The sequence below is a fragment of the Natator depressus genome, chromosome 2 (genome assembly GCF_965152275.1).
Source record: "Natator depressus isolate rNatDep1 chromosome 2, rNatDep2.hap1, whole genome shotgun sequence".
In the NCBI taxonomy this organism is placed as follows: domain Eukaryota; kingdom Metazoa; phylum Chordata; order Testudines; family Cheloniidae; genus Natator; species Natator depressus.
In genome coordinates, this window is record NC_134235.1 from 181,764,631 (window position 1) to 181,773,390 (window position 8,760).

Below are 8,760 nucleotides of genomic sequence, written 5' to 3' on the forward strand. Positions count from 1 at the left end.
AGGGCGAGGGCTTTGGGCGCCCGGCCCCGTGGCGTCTTTGTTTCTCTTCCCAGCCGGTGCTCTTGCCCCCTTGGCAGCAGGTGTGGGAGGCCAGCTGGCCGAAGCGGCGGCAGGCGCCCCGAGGCCTGTCTGCCCTCGCGCTCCCTGCCCGCCGCTTCGGCTCCGCGCTGGAGGCTGGGAGAAAGGAAAGCCAGAAGCCTTGCCGTGCGGCGCAGCCGGGCCTTTGGGGTGGCTGGTTGAGGGAAGCCCTTTGCCAGCCTGCCTCCTTGGCAGCTGGCCGTTTTCAAAGTGAGGGGAGAGAGGCAGCCGCTGCCCTTTTGGGCGGGAAGGCTGCCTGCGGGCCTGGAGCAGTCCCTGCCTGGGCTCGGGGCCGGTAAGTGGGAAGGTGGGTGCTGGTCGCCTCTGGGCTGGTCTCCCTGAGGAGGAGGCGGTGGCCCATCCTGCCTCCCCCGGGCCGTGCGAAGCGGGAGACGGGGCAGGGCGAGGCCTCCGGGGGGCGCGTCCCGGGTTTCCCGGAGGGAGCAAAAGGCAGGCCAAGTGCGGGAGGGCGTCCCCAGGGAGGCGCGAGAGGTGTGGCGAGCACCGGGAGCTGTGAGCAAAGCCGAGCGGGTTGCGTGGGAGCTGCCCCTGCGGGGTGCGTGCTGGTGAGGCGCGGGAGCGGGCGTGCGGGCGGCAGCCCCGTCCTGGGCGGTGCGTTTCCCCTGGGGGGTTTTGTGTCGGGGTGTGTGCGTGTGCGTGCGTGCAGTTGTGAGGGTGGCATCTGAGGAGCGGGTGCGTGGTGAGAGGGGAGCGGGGGCGTATTTGTGGGGGGTGGGGAGGAGGCTTGGTCGCGGTGCGTGCGGGCCAGGGGTCGGGGGCTGCGGATGGTGCTGCGGGGCGTGATCCTCGGTGTGTGGAGGCTGGGGTGTGAGGCCGGTGGTGCGTGAGTGCGTGCGTGAGCGAGTGAGCGTGCGTGCGCGAGCGAGCGCGTTGCGGAGCCGGTGCGGGGGCAGGGACCGGGCCGCGTGGAGCAGGCAGGGCGCTGTCTGCGGGCTCGCTTAAAGGCAGGCAAAGCGGCGGGAAGCAGCGTCTACGGCCATACCACCCTGAACACGCCCGATCTCGTCTGATCTCGGAAGCTAAGCAGGGTCGGGCCTGGTTAGTACTTGGATGGGAAACCTCCTGGGAATACTGGGTGCTGTAGGCTTTTGCCGGCCCTCACCACGCTCCCTGCTGCTGGGCGGCTGCGGGTCTCCCTCCGGCACAGGCTTTTGCCGCCTGGTCCTCGCTTGCTTCCGCAAAGGTCTCCCAGGCCGTAGCCACCTCGCCCGCCGCAGCCCAGGGCGAGGGCTTTGGGCGCCCGGCCCCGTGGTGTCTTTGTTTCTCTTCCCAGCCGGTGCTCTTGCCCCCTTGGCAGCAGGTGTGGGAGGCCAGCTGGCCGAAGCGGCGGCAGGCGCCCCGAGGCCTGTCTGCCCTCGCGCTCCCTGCCCGCCGCTTCGGCTCCGCCGCTGGAGGCTGGGAGAAAGGAAAGCCAGAAGCCTTGCCGTGCGGCGCAGCCCGGGCCTTTGGGGTGGCTGGTTGAGGGAAGCCCTTTGCCAGCCTGCCTCCTTGGCAGCTGGCCCTTTTCAAAGTGAGGGGAGAGAGGCAGCCGCTGCCCTTTTGTGCGGGAAGGCTGCCTGCGGGCCTGGAGCAGTCCCTGCCTGGGCTCGGGGCCGGTAAGTGGGAAGGTGGGTGCTGGTCGCCTCTGGGCTGGTCTCCCTGAGGAGGAGGCGGTGCCCATCCTGCCTCCCCCGGGGCCGTGCGAAGCGGGAGACGGGGCAGGGCGAGGCCTCCGGGGGGCGCGTCCCGGGTTTCCCGGAGGGAGCAAAAGGCAGGCCAAGTGCGGGAGGGCGTCCCCAGGGAGGCGCGAGAGGTGTGGCGAGCACCGGGAGCTGTGAGCAAAGCCGAGCGGGTTGCGTGGGAGCTGCCCCTGCGGGGTGCGTGCTGGTGAGGCGCGGGAGCGGGCGTGCGGGCGGCAGCCCCGTCCTGGGCGGTGCGTTTCCCCTGGGGGTTTTGTGTCGGGGTGTGTGCGTGTGCGTGCGTGCAGTTTGTGAGGGTGGCATCTGAGGAGCGGGTGCGTGGTGAGAGGGGAGCGGGGGCGTATTTGTGGGGGGTGGGGAGGAGGCTTGGTCGCGGTGCGTGCGGGCCAGGGGTCGGGGGCTGCGGATGGTGCTGCGGGGCGTGATCCTCGGTGTGTGGAGGCTGGGGTGTGAGGCCGGTGGTGCGTGAGTGCGTGCGTGAGCGCGCGAGCGTGCGTGCGTGAGCGAGCGAGTGAGCGCGTTGCGGAGCCGGTGCGGGGCAGGGACCGGGCCGCGTGGAGCAGGCAGGGCGCTGTCTGCGGGCTCGCTTAAAGGCAGGCAAAGCGGCAGGCAGCAGCGTCTACGGCCATACCACCCTGAACACGCCCGATCTTGTCTGATCTCGGAAGCTAAGCAGGGTCGGGCCTGGTTAGTACTTGGATGGGATTCCTCCTGGGAATACTGGGTGCTGTAGGCTTTTGCCGGCCCTCGCCACGCTCCCTGCTGCTGGGCGGCTGCGGGTCTCCCTCCGGCACAGGCTTTTGCCGCCTGGTCCTCGCTTGCTTCCGCAAAGGTCTCCCAGGCCGTAGCCACCTCGCCCGCCGCAGCCCAGGGCGAGGGCTTTGGGCGCCCGGCCCCGTGGCGTCTTTGTTTCTCTTCCCAGCCGGTGCTCTTGCCCCCTTGGCAGCAGGTGTGGGAGGCCAGCTGGCCGAAGCGGCGGCAGGCGCCCCCGAGGCCTGTCTGCCCTCGCGCTCCCTGCCCGCCGCTTCGGCTCCGCCGCTGGAGGCTGGGAGAAAGGAAAGCCAGAAGCCTTGCCGTGCGGCGCAGCCCGGGCCTTTGGGGTGGCTGGTTGAGGGAAGCCCTTTGCCAGCCTGCCTCCTTGGCAGCTGGCCCTTTTCAAAGTGAGGGGAGAGAGGCAGCCGCTGCCCTTTGGGCGGGGGAAGGCTGCCTGCGGGCCTGGAGCAGTCCCTGCCTGGGCTCGGGGCCGGTAAGTGGGAAGGTGGGTGCTGGTCGCCTCTGGGCTGGTCTCCCTGAGGAGGAGGCGGTGGCCCATCCTGCCTCCCCCGGGGCCGTGCGAAGCGGGAGACGGGGCAGGGCGAGGCCTCCGGGGGGCGCGTCCCGGGTTTCCCGGAGGGAGCAAAAGGCAGGCCAAGTGCGGGAGGGCGTCCCCAGGGAGGCGCGAGAGGTGTGGCGAGCACCGGGAGCTGTGAGCAAAGCCGAGCGGGTGCGTGGGAGCTGCCCCTGCGGGGTGCGTGCTGGTGAGGCGCGGGAGCGGGCGTGCGGGCGGCAGCCCCGTCCTGGGCGGTGCGTTTCCCCTGGGGGGTTTTGTGTCGGGGTGTGTGCGTGTGCGTGCGTGCAGTTTGTGAGGGTGGCATCTGAGGAGCGGGTGCGTGGTGAGAGGGGAGCGGGGGCGTATTTGTGGGGGGTGGGGAGGAGGCTTGGTCGCGGTGCGTGCGGGCCAGGGGTCGGGGGCTGCGGATGGTGCTGCGGGGCGTGATCCTCGGTGTGTGGAGGCTGGGGTGTGAGGCCGGTGGTGCGTGAGTGCGTGCGTGAGCGAGCGAGCGTGCGTGCGTGAGCGAGCGAGTGAGCGCGTTGCGGAGCCGGTGCGGGGGCAGGGACCGGGCCGCGTGGAGCAGGCAGGGCGCTGTCTGCGGGCTCGCTTAAAGGCAGGCAAAGCGGCAGGCAGCAGCGTCTACGGTCCATACCACCCTGAACACGCCCGATCTTGTCTGATCTCGGAAGCTAAGCAGGGTCGGGCCTGGTTAGTACTTGGATGGGATTCCTCCTGGGAATACTGGGTGCTGTAGGCTTTTGCCGGCCCTCGCCACGCTCCCTGCCGCTGGGCGGCTGCGGGTCTCCCTCCGGCACAGGCTTTGCCGCCTGGTCCTCGCTTGCTTCCGCAAAGGTCTCCCAGGCCGTAGCCACCTCGCCCGCCGCAGCCCAGGGCGAGGGCTTTGGGCGCCCGGCCCCGTGGCGTCTTTGTTTTTCTTCCCAGCCGGTGCTCTTGCCCCTTGGCAGCAGGTGTGGGAGGCCAGCTGGCCGAAGCGGCGGCAGGCGCCCCGAGGCCTGTCTGCCCTCGCGCTCCCTGCCCGCCGCTTCGGCTCCGCCGCTGGAGGCTGGGAGAAAGGAAAGCCAGAAGCCTTGCCGTGCGGCGCAGCCCGGGCCTTTGGGGTGGCTGGTTGAGGGAAGCCCTTTGCCAGCCTGCCTCCTTGGCAGCTGGCCCTTTTCAAAGTGAGGGGAGAGAGGCAGCCGCTGCCCTTTTGTGCGGGAAGGCTGCCTGCGGGCCTGGAGCAGTCCCTGCCTGGGCTCGGGGCCGGTAAGTGGGAAGGTGGGTGCTGGTCGCCTCTGGGCTGGTCTCCCTGAGGAGGAGGCGGTGGCCCATCCTGCCTCCCCCGGGGCCGTGCGAAGCGGGAGACGGGGCAGCGCGAGGCCTCCGGGGGGCGCGTCCCGGGTTTCCCGGAGGGAGCAAAAGGCAGGCCAAGTGCGGGAGGGCGTCCCCAGGGAGGCGCGAGAGGTGTGGCGAGCACCGGGAGCTGTGAGCAAAGCCGAGCGGGTTGCGTGGGAGCTGCCCCTGCGGGGTGCGTGCTGGTGAGGCGCGGGAGCGGGCGTGCGGGCGGCAGCCCCGTCCTGGGCGGTGCGTTTCCCCTGGGGGGTTTTGTGTCGGGGTGTGTGCGTGTGCGTGCGTGCAGTTTGTGAGGGTGGCATCTGAGGAGCGGGTGCGTGGTGAGAGGGGAGCGGGGGCGTATTTGTGGGGGGTGGGGAGGAGGCTTGGTCGCGGTGCGTGCGGGCCAGGGGTCGGGGGCTGCGGATGGTGCTGCGGGGCGTGATCCTCGGTGTGTGGAGGCTGGGGTGTGAGGCGGGTGGTGCGTGAGTGCGTGCGTGAGCGAGCGAGCGTGCGTGCGTGAGCGAGCGAGCGAGCGAGCAAGCGAGCGAGCGCGTTGCGGAGCCGGTGCGGGGGCAGGGACCGGGCGCGTGGAGCAGGCAGGGCGCTGTCTGCGGGCTCGCTTAAAGGCAGGCAAAGCGGCAGGCAGCAGCATCTACGGCCATACCACCCTGAACACGCCCGATCTCGTCTGACCTCGGAAGCTAAGCAGGGTCGGGCCTGGTTAGTACTTGGATGGGAGACCTCCTGGGAATACTGGGTTCTGTAGGCTTTTGCCGGCCCTCGCCACGCTCCCTGCCGCTGGGCGGCTGCGGGTCTCCCTCCGGCACAGGCTTTGCCGCCTGGTCCTCGCTTGCTTCCGCAAAGGTCTCCCAGGCCGTAGCCACCTCGCCCGCCGCAGCCCAGGGCGAGGGCTTTGGGCGCCCGGCCCCGTGGCGTCTTTGTTTTTCTTCCCAGCCGGTGCTCTTGCCCCTTGGCAGCAGGTGTGGGAGGCCAGCTGGCCGAAGCGGCGGCAGGCGCCCCGAGGCCTGTCTGCCCTCGCGCTCCCTGCCCGCCGCTTCGGCTCCGCCGCTGGAGGCTGGGAGAAAGGAAAGCCAGAAGCCTTGCCGTGCGGCGCAGCCCGGGCCTTTGGGGTGGCTGGTTGAGGGAAGCCCTTTGCCAGCCTGCCTCCTTGGCAGCTGGCCCTTTTCAAAGTGAGGGGAGAGAGGCAGCCGCTGCCCTTTTGGGCGGGAAGGCTGCCTGCGGGCCTGGAGCAGTCCCTGCCTGGGCTCGGGGCCGGTAAGTGGGAAGGTGGGTGCTGGTCGCCTCTGGGCTGGTCTCCCTGAGGAGGAGGCGGTGGCCCATCCTGCCTCCCCCGGGGCCGTGCGAAGCGGGAGACGGGGCAGGGCGAGGCCTCCGGGGGCGCGTCCCGGGTTTCCCGGAGGGAGCAAAAGGCAGGCCAAGTGCGGGAGGGCGTCCCCAGGGAGGCGCGAGAGGTGTGGCGAGCACCGGGAGCTGTGAGCAAAGCCGAGCGGGTTGCGTGGGAGCTGCCCCTGCGGGGTGCGTGCTGGTGAGGCGCGGGAGCGGGCGTGCGGGCGGCAGCCCCGTCCTGGGCGGTGCGTTTCCCCTGGGGGGTTTTGTGTTGGGGTGTGTGCGTGTGCGTGCGTGCAGTTTGTGAGGGTGGCATCTGAGGAGCGGGTGCGTGGTGAGAGGGGAGCGGGGGCGTATTTGTGGGGGGTGGGGAGGAGGCTTGGTCGCGGTGCGTGCGGCCAGGGGTCGGGGGCTGCGGATGGTGCTGCGGGGCGTGATCCTCGGTGTGTGGAGGCTGGGGTGTGAGGCCGGTGGTGCGTGAGTGCGTGCGTGAGCGAGCGAGCGTGCGTGCGTGAGCGAGCGAGCGAGCGAGCGAGCGAGCGAGCGAGCGCGTTGCGGAGCCGGTGCGGGGGCAGGGACCGGGCCCGCGTGGAGCAGGCAGGGCGCTGTCTGCGGGCTCGCTTAAAGGCAGGCAAAGCGGCAGGCAGCAGCGTCTACGGCCATACCACCCTGAACACGCCCGATCTTGTCTGATCTCGGAAGCTAAGCAGGGTCGGGCCTGGTTAGTACTTGGATGGGAGACCTCCTGGGAATACTGGGTGCTGTAGGCTTTTGCCGGCCCTCGCCACGCTCCCTGCCGCTGGGCGGCTGCGGGTCTCCCTCCGGCACAGGCTTTTGCCGCCTGGTCCTCGCTTGCTTCCGCAAAGGTCTCCCAGGCCGTAGCCACCTCGCCCGCCGCAGCCCAGGGCGAGGGCTTTGGGCGCCCGGCCCCGTGGCGTCTTTGTTTTCTTCCCAGCCGGTGCTCTTGCCCCCTTGGCAGCAGGTGTGGGAGGCCAGCTGGCCGAAGCGGCGGCAGGCGCCCCGAGGCCTGTCTGCCCTCGCGCTCCCTGCCCGCCGCTTCGGCTCCGCCGCTGGAGGCTGGGAGAAAGGAAAGCCAGAAGCCTTGCCGTGCGGCGCAGCCCGGGCTTTGGGGTGGCTGGTTGAGGGAAGCCCTTTGCCAGCCTGCCTCCTTGGCAGCTGGCCCTTTTCAAAGTGAGGGGAGAGAGGCAGCCGCTGCCCTTTTGGGCGGGAAGGCTGCCTGCGGGCCTGGAGCAGTCCCTGCCTGGGCTCGGGGCCGGTAAGTGGGAAGGTGGGTGCTGGTCGCCTCTGGGCTGGTCTCCCTGAGGAGGAGGCGGTGGCCCATCCTGCCTCCCCCGGGGCCGTGCGAAGCGGGAGACGGGGCAGGGCGAGGCCTCCGGGGGGCGCGTCCCGGGTTTCCCGGAGGGAGCAAAAGGCAGGCCAAGTGGGGAGGGCGTCCCCAGGGAGGCGCGAGAGGTGTGGCGAGCACCGGGAGCTGTGAGCAAAGCCGAGCGGGTTGCGTGGGAGCTGCCCCTGCGGGGTGCGTGCTGGTGAGGCGCGGGAGCGGGCGTGCGGGCGGCAGCCCCGTCCTGGGCGGTGCGTTTCCCCTGGGGGGTTTTGTGTCGGGGTGTGTGCGTGTGCGTGCGTGCAGTTTGTGAGGGTGGCATCTGAGGAGCGGGTGCGTGGTGAGAGGGGAGCGGGGGCGTATTTGTGGGGGGTGGGGAGGAGGCTTGGTCGCGGTGCGTGCGGGCCAGGGGTCGGGGGCTGCGGATGGTGCTGCGGGGCGTGATCCTCGGTGTGTGGAGGCTGGGGTGTGAGGCCGGTGGTGCGTGAGTGCGTGCGTGCGTGCGTGCGTGAGCGAGCGAGCGAGCGAGTGAGCGAGCGCGTTGCGGAGCCGGTGCGGGGGCAGGGACCGGGCCGCATGGAGCAGGCAGGGCGCTGTCTGCGGGCTCGCTTAAAGGCAGGCAAAGCGGCAGGCAGCAGCGTCTATGGCCATACCACCCTGAACACGCCCGATCTCGTCTGATCTCGGAAGCTTAGCAGCGTCGGGCCTGGTTAGTACTTGGATGGGAGACCTCCTGGGAATACTGGGTGCTGTAGGCTTTTGCCGCCCTCGCCACGCTCCCTGCCGCTGGGCGGCTGCGGGTCTGCCTCCGGCACAGGCTTTTGCCGCCTGGTCCTCGCTTGCTTCCGCAAAGGTCTCCCCAGGCCGTAGCCACCTCGCCCGCCGCAGCCCAGGGCGAGGGCTTTGGGCGCCCGGGCCCCCGTGGCGTCTTTGTTTTTCTTCCCAGCCGGTGCTCTTGCCCCCTTGGCAGCAGGTGTGGGAGGCCAGCTGGCCGAAGCGGCGGCAGGCGCCCCGAGGCCTGTCTGCCCTCGCGCTCCCTGCCCGCCGCTTCGGCTCCGCCGCTGGAGGCTGGGAGAAAGGAAAGCCAGAAGCCTTGCCGTGCGGCGCAGCCCGGGCCTTTGGGGTGGCTGGTTGAGGGAAGCCCTTTGCCAGCCTGCCTCCTTGGCAGCTGGCCCTTTTCAAAGTGAGGGGAGAGAGGCAGCCGCTGCCCTTTTGGGCGGGAAGGCTGCCTGCGGGCCTGGAGCAGTCCCTGCCTGGGCTCGGGGCCGGTAAGTGGGGAAGGTGGGTGCTGGTCGCCTCTGGGCTGGTCTCCCTGAGGAGGAGGCGGTGGCCCATCCTGCCTCCCCCGGGGCCGTGCGAAGCGGGAGACGGGGCAGGGCGAGGCCTCCGGGGGGCGCGTCCCGGGTTTCCCGGAGGGAGCAAAAGGCAGGCCAAGTGCGGGAGGGCGTCCCCAGGGAGGCGCGAGAGGTGTGGCGAGCACCGGGAGCTGTGAGCAAAGCCGAGCGGGTTGCGTGGGAGCTGCCCCTGCGGGGTGCGTGTTGGTGAGGCGCGGGAGCGGGCGTGCGGGCGGCAGCCCCGTCCTGGGCGGTTGCGTTTCCCCTGGGGGTTTTGTGTCGGGGGTGTGTGCGTGTGCGTGCGTGCAGTTTGTG

At 70.8% G+C, this 8,760-nt stretch overlaps 6 non-coding genes across 6 annotated transcripts; all 6 read left to right on the plus strand.

Annotated features, from left to right (window-relative positions):
* Nucleotides 1–1,067: 1,067 nt before the first annotated feature.
* On the plus strand, nucleotides 1,068–1,186 carry LOC141983603 (5S ribosomal RNA). The gene has a single exon (XR_012638441.1). It is a non-coding gene; the product is annotated as a 5S ribosomal RNA (ribosomal RNA).
* A 1,209-nt stretch (nucleotides 1,187–2,395) lies between these two features.
* Nucleotides 2,396–2,514, plus strand: LOC141983630 (5S ribosomal RNA). Its single transcript, XR_012638467.1, has one exon. It is a non-coding gene; the product is annotated as a 5S ribosomal RNA (ribosomal RNA).
* A 1,213-nt stretch (nucleotides 2,515–3,727) lies between these two features.
* Nucleotides 3,728–3,847, plus strand: LOC141983637 (5S ribosomal RNA). The gene has a single exon (XR_012638474.1). It is a non-coding gene; the product is annotated as a 5S ribosomal RNA (ribosomal RNA).
* A 1,225-nt stretch (nucleotides 3,848–5,072) lies between these two features.
* Nucleotides 5,073–5,191, plus strand: LOC141983631 (5S ribosomal RNA). Its single transcript, XR_012638468.1, has one exon. It is a non-coding gene; the product is annotated as a 5S ribosomal RNA (ribosomal RNA).
* Nucleotides 5,192–6,420: 1,229 nt separating this feature from the next.
* On the plus strand, nucleotides 6,421–6,539 carry LOC141983619 (5S ribosomal RNA). The gene has a single exon (XR_012638456.1). It is a non-coding gene; the product is annotated as a 5S ribosomal RNA (ribosomal RNA).
* Nucleotides 6,540–7,750: 1,211 nt separating this feature from the next.
* On the plus strand, nucleotides 7,751–7,869 carry LOC141983633 (5S ribosomal RNA). Its single transcript, XR_012638470.1, has one exon. It is a non-coding gene; the product is annotated as a 5S ribosomal RNA (ribosomal RNA).
* Nucleotides 7,870–8,760: the final 891 nt, after the last annotated feature.